Genomic DNA, 12,239 nt, shown 5'->3' with positions numbered 1-12,239 from the left:
CCTCCTGATGATAGGTTACTCATCCATTGTCACTGTGATTGCACATCCACTGTGATGATTGAGAATAAGCTAATTTTAATTGTGTCATGGAAAATGCCACCTGATTTTCTGCTGCTGAATCTCAACAAAACATCTATCAAAGTATCCACATAAATCATCCCTGACAGGGTTGTTAAAAACAAATTCACATCAAAATAATGTGAAATAAATGCAGAGTCACATGGCACCTTGGCTGTGCGCTGACTCAAGTTCAGCACCAGCAGACCCACTTTTGGAATCAGATCATCAGTTATATCTTCTTCTTCCACTTCTATCAGTGTCCACAATTACATTGATTAATACTGGCATTTCATTCCATTTTGTTTTCTTAACTTGCAATTGCTTTCTGTCTAACAATGTAAACATGTAAACAATAAACAGCAGTGCATAAAACAAGATGGACAGCAGTATTGTGTGTGTGCGTGTTTCTGTTTGTTGTGTGTGTGTGTGTGTGTGTGTGTAACTACCCGGGTGGGCCGTTGGAGACGCTGTGATGAGAAACAACTTTCAGCTACATGACTCACATATTTGGATGAACACACAGAATCAGGATTTCATTGACCGTCGATGCACCACTGGCTTGGAGACCGATTTCCCGCTTCATGAAAACACACAAAACTTTGGCCAAGAATAATCAATGAGTGTTTCGTTCTGCCAATTCAGCCGTGAATCATGTTGAGTGGCTTAAAACATGCTGGTAACCTGCAGAGGATGAGGCAGCACTTGTGGTACTTATTTTGATTTATTTTTTTGCTCTTTCCAATAGGTAACCAGTAATATCCACCTTGGCTGTTATATTGGAATGTGCCACTAAGACTGTGGGGATGCTCAATGGAGGGTTTTCCATAATGAGAACTTGTTTGTCAGTCTCAAGTCTGCCACTGAGGTAAGGAAATATAAAACAATCCAGCCCAGTCTCCCCAGCAAAAATATTGCACCTCAGTTATAAGTGTGCAGCTCTCCTGTCCTTCTTTTGATGTCTACCTGCAAGCCAGAACCTCACTTCAACAGCTGTGCATGTGCATATATATATATATATATATATATATATATATATATATATATATATATATATATATATATATATATATTTATTTTTATTTTTATTTTTATTTTTATTTTTATTTTTATTTTTATTTTTTTATTTTTATATTATTTTCTTGACCTGAACCAAATGTTTTAGTCACCTTAACCTCAAACTCGGTCAGTTGAATGAGGGTGGAGATACAGACCATTTTCACTTGTTACTCAACATTATGTTTTACTTTTGATTTGTTTTCTCATCAGTATTTTTCTGCAGCTATTGACTGTGTTTTCCTGAAGTAGCCTAAATGTGAAGCAAATGTGGCATTATTGACTGAATAGTCCCATTCCAACACACAACAGTGGAGCAATTGTGTTATCAGCATGACAGCAAGCTATCTAAACGTTCACTCTTGAGTAATAAAGCTTGAAATTAATCAGGCAAATTGTGTTGTTGTGTTTTCTATCAGTGGCCGAGGCTGCAATATTTCATCAACACACAGCAACCCAATACTTGCCACTTTCCAGGAAAGCACAGTCTGTTTGGAAACAGTTTCCTCACGTCCTGAATGAGGGATTGAATGGGGCCTTAGCAGCATTCTAAACAATCTAAATAAAAGTTGCAGCGGTCTGAACCGGCCCGTACTGACATACACCAATCTGTGTAACCTAGCTGGTATTTTTTTGTATCATAAAGGATGTAAAGTATTGTTTTCTAGAATATAGTATGTATTAGTGGTTTTACACAAAACAGTCACAAAGAGATGCAAAATGACCACAAACAGACGCAAAGCAACCACAAAGAGACACAAAACGGTCACAGAGATGCAAAACGACTATACAAAGACAAAACACTGCGAAGTGACACAAAACTACCAAAAAGAGACAAAAGAGATGCAAAACGACTACAAAGAGACCCAAATAACCACAAAGGGATGCAAACAACTACAAAGACATACAAAAAGACCACAAAGAGACACAAGAGATGGCAAATGATTACAAAGAGATGCAAAACAACTACAAAGGGACACAAAACGACCACAAAGAGAGTCCAAGAGACTAAGAAAATGTCTCACAATCTGCCTATGCCTGTAGTTGTTGAATTTTAACCAAATATCCCACTTTTTTCTGCCACACACACTATTCCAAACACCTAGAGTATCAAGTTGTAAATCAAAAGCATCCGTATTAAAACTTAACTCAGTAAGTACCACCTGCATTATATTTTGGCCAGCTGTAATAATGTTCTGATCTGAACTGGCTCAGTAAGTAGGAAGCCTGTCAAAAGGTAAAATATGTGCCTCCTATTTATGGAACATCAATAATATGGATATTCTATCTGCAACTTGCTCCTTTGATTAACTCACTTCATTCAGATCTACTCTCATGGGCTTGTTTCATTCCAACATCAATCGATGACCCTTTCTTTTTATTCAACAGTCTCATGATCCTGAGTTGTATTTTTAGCACCGGCACCATAATCATTTATTGCATTGCCATGCTGATTCCAGATTATGTGGTAAATTCTTTATGTCTGCTATAAAATGTAAAAGCAGCAGCATCAGGAAAAGGGCATTGGTAACGTGATTTATTATGTTTTCTACTGTCAGACATTATACAACCAAATGTGCCCTCATAGTTTACTTCTATTACATCAGTATCACTTAACTTAATTCAAAGCTTTACTATTAAATTCCAGTTCCCATTTCTAAGCACATAATTATTTTGGAATCAAGCTTTTGGTCTTTGTAGTCGACTAATAAGCTACATGTCTTTGTGATAGAGAGAAAATAAAGCAGGACAATTACTTTGACAAGCGCTCCTCATTAAAAAGAAAATCCACCCCTCATCCAGAATTGGGACGTGTTATTCCCATGACTTTCACTCTGAGCTCACTTCATAATGATCCAGTTCATTCTGTGTGAATGTGGACTGCTTTTCACTCTTGAAACCACAGAGCCACAAATCTCACGAGGACCGGTAAGCTGCTGCATTGACCGTGATTGTCAGTTACAGTTAAAGTGATGGATAGATGCAGCCTTAAGAGCAGGAGGAGAGGCTGGTAGGAATGGCTAGGTCGTAGTTGAGACAATACATTTTAACAATAACTGCCATGGTTTTTACCATGATGGACCGTTTTGCATATGGCAATGGCTCTGCAGTTATGGAAATGTAAGTCTGAAGAGAAGTAAGTCCACACATGGCATTGAAGACTGATGTACCAGCAGTGGAATTGGAATTAACGTTTCAACAGTTTTACAAGACTTCAATGTCCTGGTGTCCAGCATCATGCCATCAAGTCTGTTGGAGCAAACTGACAATAGACCTGCAATGATCTTTTTTGCTTCATGAGTATTTTTTTGTTTTCAATAATATACACTCAAATCATATCTCAGCCAGAAAAAAATAGCCAATTGTTTTACATGAAAACAAACAAAATGCAGCAAATACTTTATTCCTGGTACAGTCGATTTAACACTGGAATGATTTAAAGGGAAATAAGCAATAAACTGCCTATGTTTATTACTACTGATATGTGTGATGTTAACACAACAACAAAGTCATCAAAGATATTGCTTTTATAATTTCACTATTTTTCCCAGATTAACTTCAACTGATTGATTATTTAGCAAATTCAAAATCATACAATGGTCGTTCTAAACATAAGGCTGCTGTTACATTAGGCTAGTTCCTAAACACACAGCAGTGGCCCAAATCTGATTGTTTTTTTGCTCATATGTGACACAGATCTGTTTTTTTCACGACAGTGTGAACACAACAAATCACATGGAATCAGTCCAAATTTTTTCAATTCAGATTTGCCTACTTTCATAATGTGTTCCTAAATCAGATACAGATCTGATTTGTTTGCACTGCGACCTCAGTCTGAACAGTTTTATTGGAATTCATGCAACTTTTACGATTCAGGAGATGGGTCGCCTGAACTCCGTGTGTTGTTGCAAGAGTCTTGTGAAGAGGTGGACCATGCTGATTTAGGAATTAATATTCATTAAATAATGTGCTATATGGCAGAGGAGCTGGATTAATGAATATAATACATGTATTCTGATGCAACACATGTAGTGGCCACAATGTCATAGAGAGCAGAGCACTCATAAAGTATGAATATACAATCTCTTAATAATAAGCGGTGGTATGTATAGCAAACCTTAAGGACAGACTGAGCATCCGGTTCCTGCACCTTCTGCATAGATCACCTAAATAAAAGAACAGGGAATTCTATCACAGTTTGTTATTTGTCGTGACTCGAGTCCAGCTGAGATCATTTTCACCAGGAGATGCCAGGAGATACACTTCAATTAGTCAACTGCTGCTCCACATTACTGTGTAAGTGACAAGAATCATTTGTGGTCACACTGCAAGTTAGATACATTGATTATGAAGGAGTGCTCATGCAAACAAACCTCTTCATGTGGTGTCCAAATATGGTGGCTGGGATAGAACTTTGCTGCTTTTATGGACACCATTTTTATTTTTTTTTACCTGTATCTAACCAGATTTTTTTTTGTGAGACTGAAATCTATTTTGTGAGATAGTCCTGGACAAAATTGCAACACAATTATGTTACATAAACCAACATAGAATCAACAAAACCAGAAGGGACAGTGATGGAAAGCAGGAAAAATGCATCAAAGCCAGACATTAAAATAAACCATTGGACCATTTCCATTCACTCATTTCAGACATTAAAAAGGCTGACAATATATGAAATACATGCACATAGTCATGACATTCGGAAACACAATTACATATTAATGCAAATATGAGGCACTTGGGTGAATTGTATACAGGATGGGGCACTTGTGTGCATGTGTGAGTCTCATTTTATCTAGGAAAAAAAAAGAAGAAGAAGAAGAAGAAGAAGAAGAAGACAAGGACAGAGTGACCTGCACAGTTATTGTGGTGATGAGGTCATTTCATTGTGGCTGCCTAAAAACTAATGAAACCTAATAGTGAAAAATCACCATTGTCATAATGGTGATTTTTCACTATTAGGTTTCATTAGTTTTTAGTTTAAGACTTTATAAAGGAAATTATCCGGCACAATCTTCTATCACAGCATGTGAAAAATGGCGGTGAGGTGGTTAACAGACAGTGGCTGTGGAAGAAACAAGAAAGTCACAAAAAGGGTGGACAGCCTTTTATATAATATAGTGCTGAAGTGAAAAATAAGAATGTATTTAGTAAGAAATTGGATGAATTGATTTAGTATTTTTTTAAAGTATTACAAATAGCATTATCCATTTAAGACTAAACAAGACTTTACAAAAAGGCATTTGTTTTGGATGAAAATCGATCGTAATCTATTCTTTATCTAATCTGCATGGATTTATACGATACAGCAAGTAAGATAGGAAAGGGTTGACTTTCCTGCTCTTTCCTTTATCAAATCTATACCACTAATACGGTATGTGATGCATCTGCACGTATACATACATAAATATAGGAATGTGAGGTGGACTTACAGTTAGATTGAAGTACCCCCATACAGGATCAGCTGAACAAAGAGATACTCGTACCAATGGCTGATCCCAAGGGAGTATTTGAATAGTTCAATATTTTGGGAAATTTGCTTATTTACTATAGCTGGAAAGCCATTAGCCTAGCTTATGCCACATCCACGTCATATGGGATGGATGGTAGGGATGGAAAAGATACCCATATTAACGACTTGCGAGCGTTCACAACATCAAATAAATCAAGACGGTTGTATGATTAGAAATTGGTCGTGTGAGAGTTAAAGATACTGTGCATAAACAATATAAGTCCATTACATTTGGGTTTAATTAGCGTACATTGAACAACAAATGTTGGCTGACGTAAAACAGGGACTTCTATATCATAGGGTCCAAGATAGACTCAATCACAATGTTTGAAAGAGGTGCAGATTTCAAACAATTCCAAAAATACCAGAGTTGTTTTTCAGGCAATGTTTTTTTTTTTTTGCCAAGAGATAGCAAGAGATGTTCTTTCATTTAACAGAAGGCTGGGGAAAAATGAATGATAGAGCAATTCTGAAACAAAATCAGAACAATGCAATTGGAAACAAAGAGACTGCTCATCCTGCATAGGGAGGCGAGTCCTGTCACAAAGAAGTTTTCAAAATGGTGGCTCCTGCCGAGCTCTCCTGCACCTGAAAAGAAATAAAAAGGACGGCAGCAAAAGACTATTTTCATGTAATAAAGGCCAGACAGAAAAAAGATGAAGCCACCATATGGTGAGGCAGAGGAGCTAGGTTGGGACTGTGCAGAAAGACGGGGACAGATATAGAGAGTTAATGGGACTCAGGTGCTGCTCTTTGTCTCATCAGGCCGCCCCTCACCTCCCTCTGCCGCTTGACCAACAACCCAGCTCGGCCTCGCTTTGCCACACACATCGATCTTTTAGTGGACTTGTTTCTTTTCTCTTTTCCATTCCTTTCACGTTGATGTGTTTGACTATTGCCTCTTAAGTTAGTTTCAAAGCTGTAGAATATAGACAGAAACTAATTTGAAGCCCCTTTCTCTTGTTGTTTTGCACCGCTGCAAGGACCGCTAGATTAACTATTCTCACTACGTGTCACTTCAAATGCTTTTTACAGGTTCCTGTGGCACTACCACAAAACAAGAAACATCCCAGAAACACCATTGTGTACATACAGAATATATCAATTCTGGTTGATTATTTTCCCTGGAGACTCTGGATCTATTATCATTTTACACTGAAGATAAAGAAACACTCGCAGTTGTTAAAATGAGTCCGATGATGCAATTATGGCACTTTTTCAGTGTATAAGTGATAATGTTGTTTGTTTTGATGGATTGTTGTATATCAACACTGATGCTGATAATCCACACCATCTTCAAATTGAAAAGTCCTCCACATTAACACAATATTTGCAAAGTATATGAATATTTAAAATCACAGCTTGAATCTACCAAAATTCTCCAAAAAAAAAGAAAAGGTACCACGTATAATTCTATCCTCTTGCATAACAATGAGGACATGTTTTTCCTCTACATTCATCAACCTCCCGCTGCACTCCACTCTGAGAGAATGTTAGATACTTTGCCAAAAGTGTTGTGTTCCTCTCCTGCTGATAGAATGACAACCCCCCCAATAGGTGAAGTTTTATACCTTCCAGGAATAAAATAAGTCAACTATACAGTAACAACCAGTGGAGCAATGTTGGAGCACAAAGACAGCTCGTCCGATCTCTCTCCCATTCTGCTTGAGAAAAACAAACCCCAATACAGCGCCCCTGGTTGCACAACCAGCTCTCCATTCAGTGCTGACATGAACCCAAGGGGCACCCGCTGTACAACCACGTCAAGTGCCTTCAGCATCTTTGAAAAGATTAATGAGCAAGCTAGCGCACTCCAAAAGACTCCCCTGCTTCCTCTCTTACTTTCTAAGTAATCCATTGGGAGTTCAAGTCATTACCTGAGATGCTACGTGGGTGAATTTTACTTTAAAGTCTTGGATTTGATAAACATTCCTCATTTATATAATGACAGCCCAGCAGACTTTCATAATATGCAAAAAGTGGTAGCATAAGTGTTATTTTACCCAAACAACTAAAACATTTATCAAAATGAAATTAGAAAATATTCGCCAGCTGAGTTTGTCTGTGTATTTGCAAGTAAAAAAGAAGTGGTTTATCAAATTGTTTTTGCCATTCAGCCACTTTAACATTTTGCCTGAGCTGAAATACAGCTCCTCTGTCCAATATGTAAATATTTAAACAGCATGAAGTAAGATGTCATACAATTAGCCCTTGCACCATCTGTCTTCTGCCCCAGTCTTTATTCCCAGATGTATTTTCTTATTTTTTAATCTACCAGCAAGCAGATCGGCCCCACATTCCCCAGAAGATAGCTCCCCACCTGTCCCATGACAAGTTAATTAAATGGAAAAGAAAACAAAAACCAATTAAAACTGAGAATCCATCTTTCTGCTCTTTGCACATAGCGCTTAAACTGAGAAATGTCGCATGCATGTAGTTCTACTGTTCTGAAACAATAATGATTCATCAGAATGATGATAAGGCTTTTCTTGCTTTGTTCACTAAGAACCAGCACAAAAACAATGCTTCTTAAAGGTAAGATATGAAAAATGCCCCACACCCATTAAACACAGTGGAACAGCGGTGATGTAAAATAAAGAAGAACATTGCTATTGTTGCAGCCATGTCAACTAAAGTCAAGTTTATTTACATAGCCAAAAATCTCAAACAATGTCTCAACAGACCAACATCAGATATGCCCTGGGATTTTTGTTGCATGACATTCCTTATCTCTCTCCCCTCATTTCCTGTCACCTCTCTACTATCCACTATCAAAATGAAGTCAAAAATATATTTTTTAAAGTCACAACATTTGTGTTTTTTTACCCAGCCCAAGCTGTGTGGTAACAGAAGGAAAGATCCCTCAAAGCCTTCGGAACTACTCATAGTAAGAGGATTTTTGTACCATCTGAAATGTGATTTATGTTGTTGAGAATTCCATTGCATGCATTTAAATGTTTCCCTCGAATACATAATCTATAGAGATGAGATAATTTAAGATAATACATTTCCAGTTGAAATTATATATATTTAAAGACAGCCTTTGTCACTTTTTTTGTGTACTCGTTTTTGCCTCCTAATTGAAATTGACACACATGTCGTACAAATTGGTACAATGTAGTTGAATTGGATTAAAATTAAGTTACATGAGATGAGATTAGATTTATTACACATTGAAGTCTCACAGACATCTCAAAATTAAGACCATAATAACAAAAACAACATGTAAGATCTTCCAGATATTGCATTGTGATGAAATCCTGAATTTACAAATGACAAATCTGTATCAGTAACACATGTACACGTGTTAATGCTCCCTTTATTTTATCTTAAGACAACTACTAATGAAAGAAATGAGAAGGAAAGTGTTCCTTGGTTATCAGTGTGAAGATTTGCAAATGACCCTCTCGTTTTTGAGTGAAATATAATAGACAGGTTGTTTGTGTCTAAATAAGTACAGGCAGGGCTGAAGTGCAGCAGAGAGGAAGGGAGGGGGAAGGAGGGAGGGGAAAGGAGGGAGGTGGTTCTCTCAAAGTTACCAACAGCAGCTTTAATGCAGCATTTTGAGTTTCACTTCAGTTCTTTGCAGTGGCTTCACCAACATGATCCATGAGCCATTTTTTTTTTTTTTTTAATCAATTGTAGTGCTTCAAGTTAGAGTTTGCGAACTTGTCTGTTAGTGACAGAGGACAAACAATCACAGGTTCAAAGGGCTTGAAACAGGTTTAATATCCTGTGTGGCTGTCTCCAATGCTATGCACCTGTAACCCAGTCAAGGAAAGGGTTAACAGAAACGTAGTGTTGGCCAATCGGAGGAGGTTGTGCCAGACTCCCGCCACTAAAATTGCTGAATGTTGTGTCAAATTGGTTGTCATTACTGTGACTTATAAAGTGTCAGGTTTAGTTCCATCGTAGTGTTAATAGTGTAAAAAAAACTTTAGCTGACGTTGTTGTTCAGTCTCAGAGATTATCGGCTAATGAAATTACTGATTTAACAGGGGGAGTTAACACTTTTGCAAGGCACAGTATCCGTATCACATTCTCATTAGGGGCTGAGCCCCCTTAAAGGTCTGATCCTAGAATTTCCCCTGGAGATGATTGAAGATTTAGATATTCATTGCAGGATAAAGTTGCATAATCTAAAATGGCAGTGCTTCAGACTTTGATGTCGATAACTGGGACCAGTCCAGATAAGCTTTTCTAGTTTAAAAGCTGGTTCTCTTTTCTTATTTGAAGTTGATTCTAACTACAAACTCCACTGTCTTCCTCTCGGTTCACAAACTGCAAGAGGTTGTAAATGACGTATACTGATCGCATCTTGACAACACAAGTCATCTGGGTAACGCAGATAAGAAACGGACAGTGTCTTCACAAGAAACAAGGGGGGGAAAAAAATCATTCTCCTCACTACCCGATAGCTGATTCATATAGGAAACATGATATTAAGATCTACCCATTACAGACGCTTGAAGTGTTTACAAAGACTGATAACTGGTCTTTCTTTCTGGTCTTTAAAGTGTAGCTGGTGATGATAATGAAGCATTATTATTCATGAGCTCCAGAGGGTTTTAAGCTATACTCAGTTTTAAAGGGTTTGAAAAAGAGAGTTGCCACTTTAAGCCTTAATGTTTGATGAGCTTCGACCTAAGTAATGCAATTACTAATAGTGTCTAGTTAGTTTATCAATAGAAGAAAAAGCTGTGTGTTGGAGTGCAAATGCAAAGAAGACAGTATAAAAATGATGGTGCTGACAAAAGAAAGGAGCAACACTGTATATAATCCTCCTCTGTTCTTTGCCAAAACCTTTGAATTTAAAAAGACTGATACATTACCTGAAGGGAATCCACATTGGGAGAATGTTAACATAAGGTTATTAGCTTTCAGTTTCCATCTACAGTCACTTTCCATAGTAAATGTCAGGCTTAGCTGATATGATAATGCAAAAAGGTGCCACTGAGTGCAACCTGTGCGTTGTTTGTTCTCCGTAGCCTGTTTTGTTTCTCCCTTGTCCCTTTAACCCTCCTCCCACAACCATCCTTCACCCTGTTTGCAATAATGTTCCTGACATTTTTCCACAGGACTGACTCAACCTGGAAAAAAAAAAGCAAAGATCAAGAGGAGATTGTTTGATTATTCACTGACATGTGTCCTTTTGTACGATAGTGCCAGAGAGGTAGAAACAAAATACCTGGAATTTTTTTTGGCAAACTTTAATGTGTTATGGTGTGAGATGCACTGGAGCGCTGTGGCTCCATCATCATGTTTGAACAGGCATGAATATTTTAATTGCATGCTTCATTTTAAACTCCCACATTTTCTGAGGAACTCAGTTGTTTACAGGCAACTTTCCCAGTGCCATTATGTCAAATGGCTTTCCAAAACATTGCCATCATAAACTGAAAGTGGCACCAATAAAAAGAGTTGCAGTCGACATACCATCCTGAGATTTCAGATTCATTTAGCTGTGAAGATGGTATGAAATTATCATCATAATAGTAGTCATTACTTTGTGTCAGTGAATGCCTGCTTGGCTCAGTCTGGTTACATTCGGGGAAGGACTCAGGGAATGATGAATATTGTCAGACGAGCAATCCATTTTGGCAGCTCAGGTCAGCCAAGGGAATGAATGGCACAGTGGTTAGAAATTATATTACCATTTCTTTAATTTCCTGTCAATTTGAGACTTCCACTGTGTTGATATTAGAGAGACTGTTTGTTTTTATTATTGAGATGGAGCAAACATTAAAAAAGGAAACAGTCCTTCTTTACAAAATGTACCAGAGTTTTGTTGCATCTCATGAACATCATTTGCTAGTTTGCATCTGAAAACGAGGACATTTTCTAAATCATTCCAAAGTCCAGCAGCAGGGGAACAAATCAACTCTGAGCTTTTCTAATTGTATGTCTTCTGTAGGTCTTTGACACCAGAGCAAATACCGTCAGAGCAGGCAGGGTGACGCAGATGTATCTATTAAGAACTCACAATTGTATTTATAATAACCTGTATTAAGAAACAACTTCCTCCCAAAGACTGTTTATGCACAGTCCTGTGTAACACCTGATTAAGGTGACACTAACTGGCAGCTGATTATGCTCCTCTTCATCCTCATAATTTGATCATAAATCATCTTACACATTAGATCTTACACATAAACAGAAGAAGGAACTTATATTAGGATATTTTAAGTTTTTTACCAGCTATATAAGCTGTTGTATGGGGGATATTAGCATGCGTCACCTTTGGTATCCTGAATAGCATTGCACTATTAGAGAGACACAAACATATCCAACAAGTACTTCAAGGAGGTTTTTTGTGCCCCAGATTTGTTTTCAAGTGAAGTCGATTACAAGCATCTCAGTGTCAAATCTGAATTTAAAATCTGTGGCTCTCTGACTGCTCAGCTCCTGGTGGAATTTACATAAATCCCACAGTAATTTTGAAATAATTTGAATCTAAATAGCAAAGGGCTGAATAGTCAACGAGTAATGAGAAGTAAAATTGGTCATCTGTTCACATCTTTCACTATCATCTTCATCAACAGGCATGGCTGCTCCCATTCATTGCAAATAATCATATTTAGAGGTCAGCCCCCCCTTCTATGCAGTTTAT

The sequence above is a fragment of the Sander lucioperca genome, chromosome 21 (assembly GCF_008315115.2).
Source record: "Sander lucioperca isolate FBNREF2018 chromosome 21, SLUC_FBN_1.2, whole genome shotgun sequence".
NCBI classification, from domain to species: Eukaryota; Metazoa; Chordata; class Actinopteri; order Perciformes; family Percidae; genus Sander; species Sander lucioperca.
Note: the sequence above shows the minus strand (reverse complement) of the source record.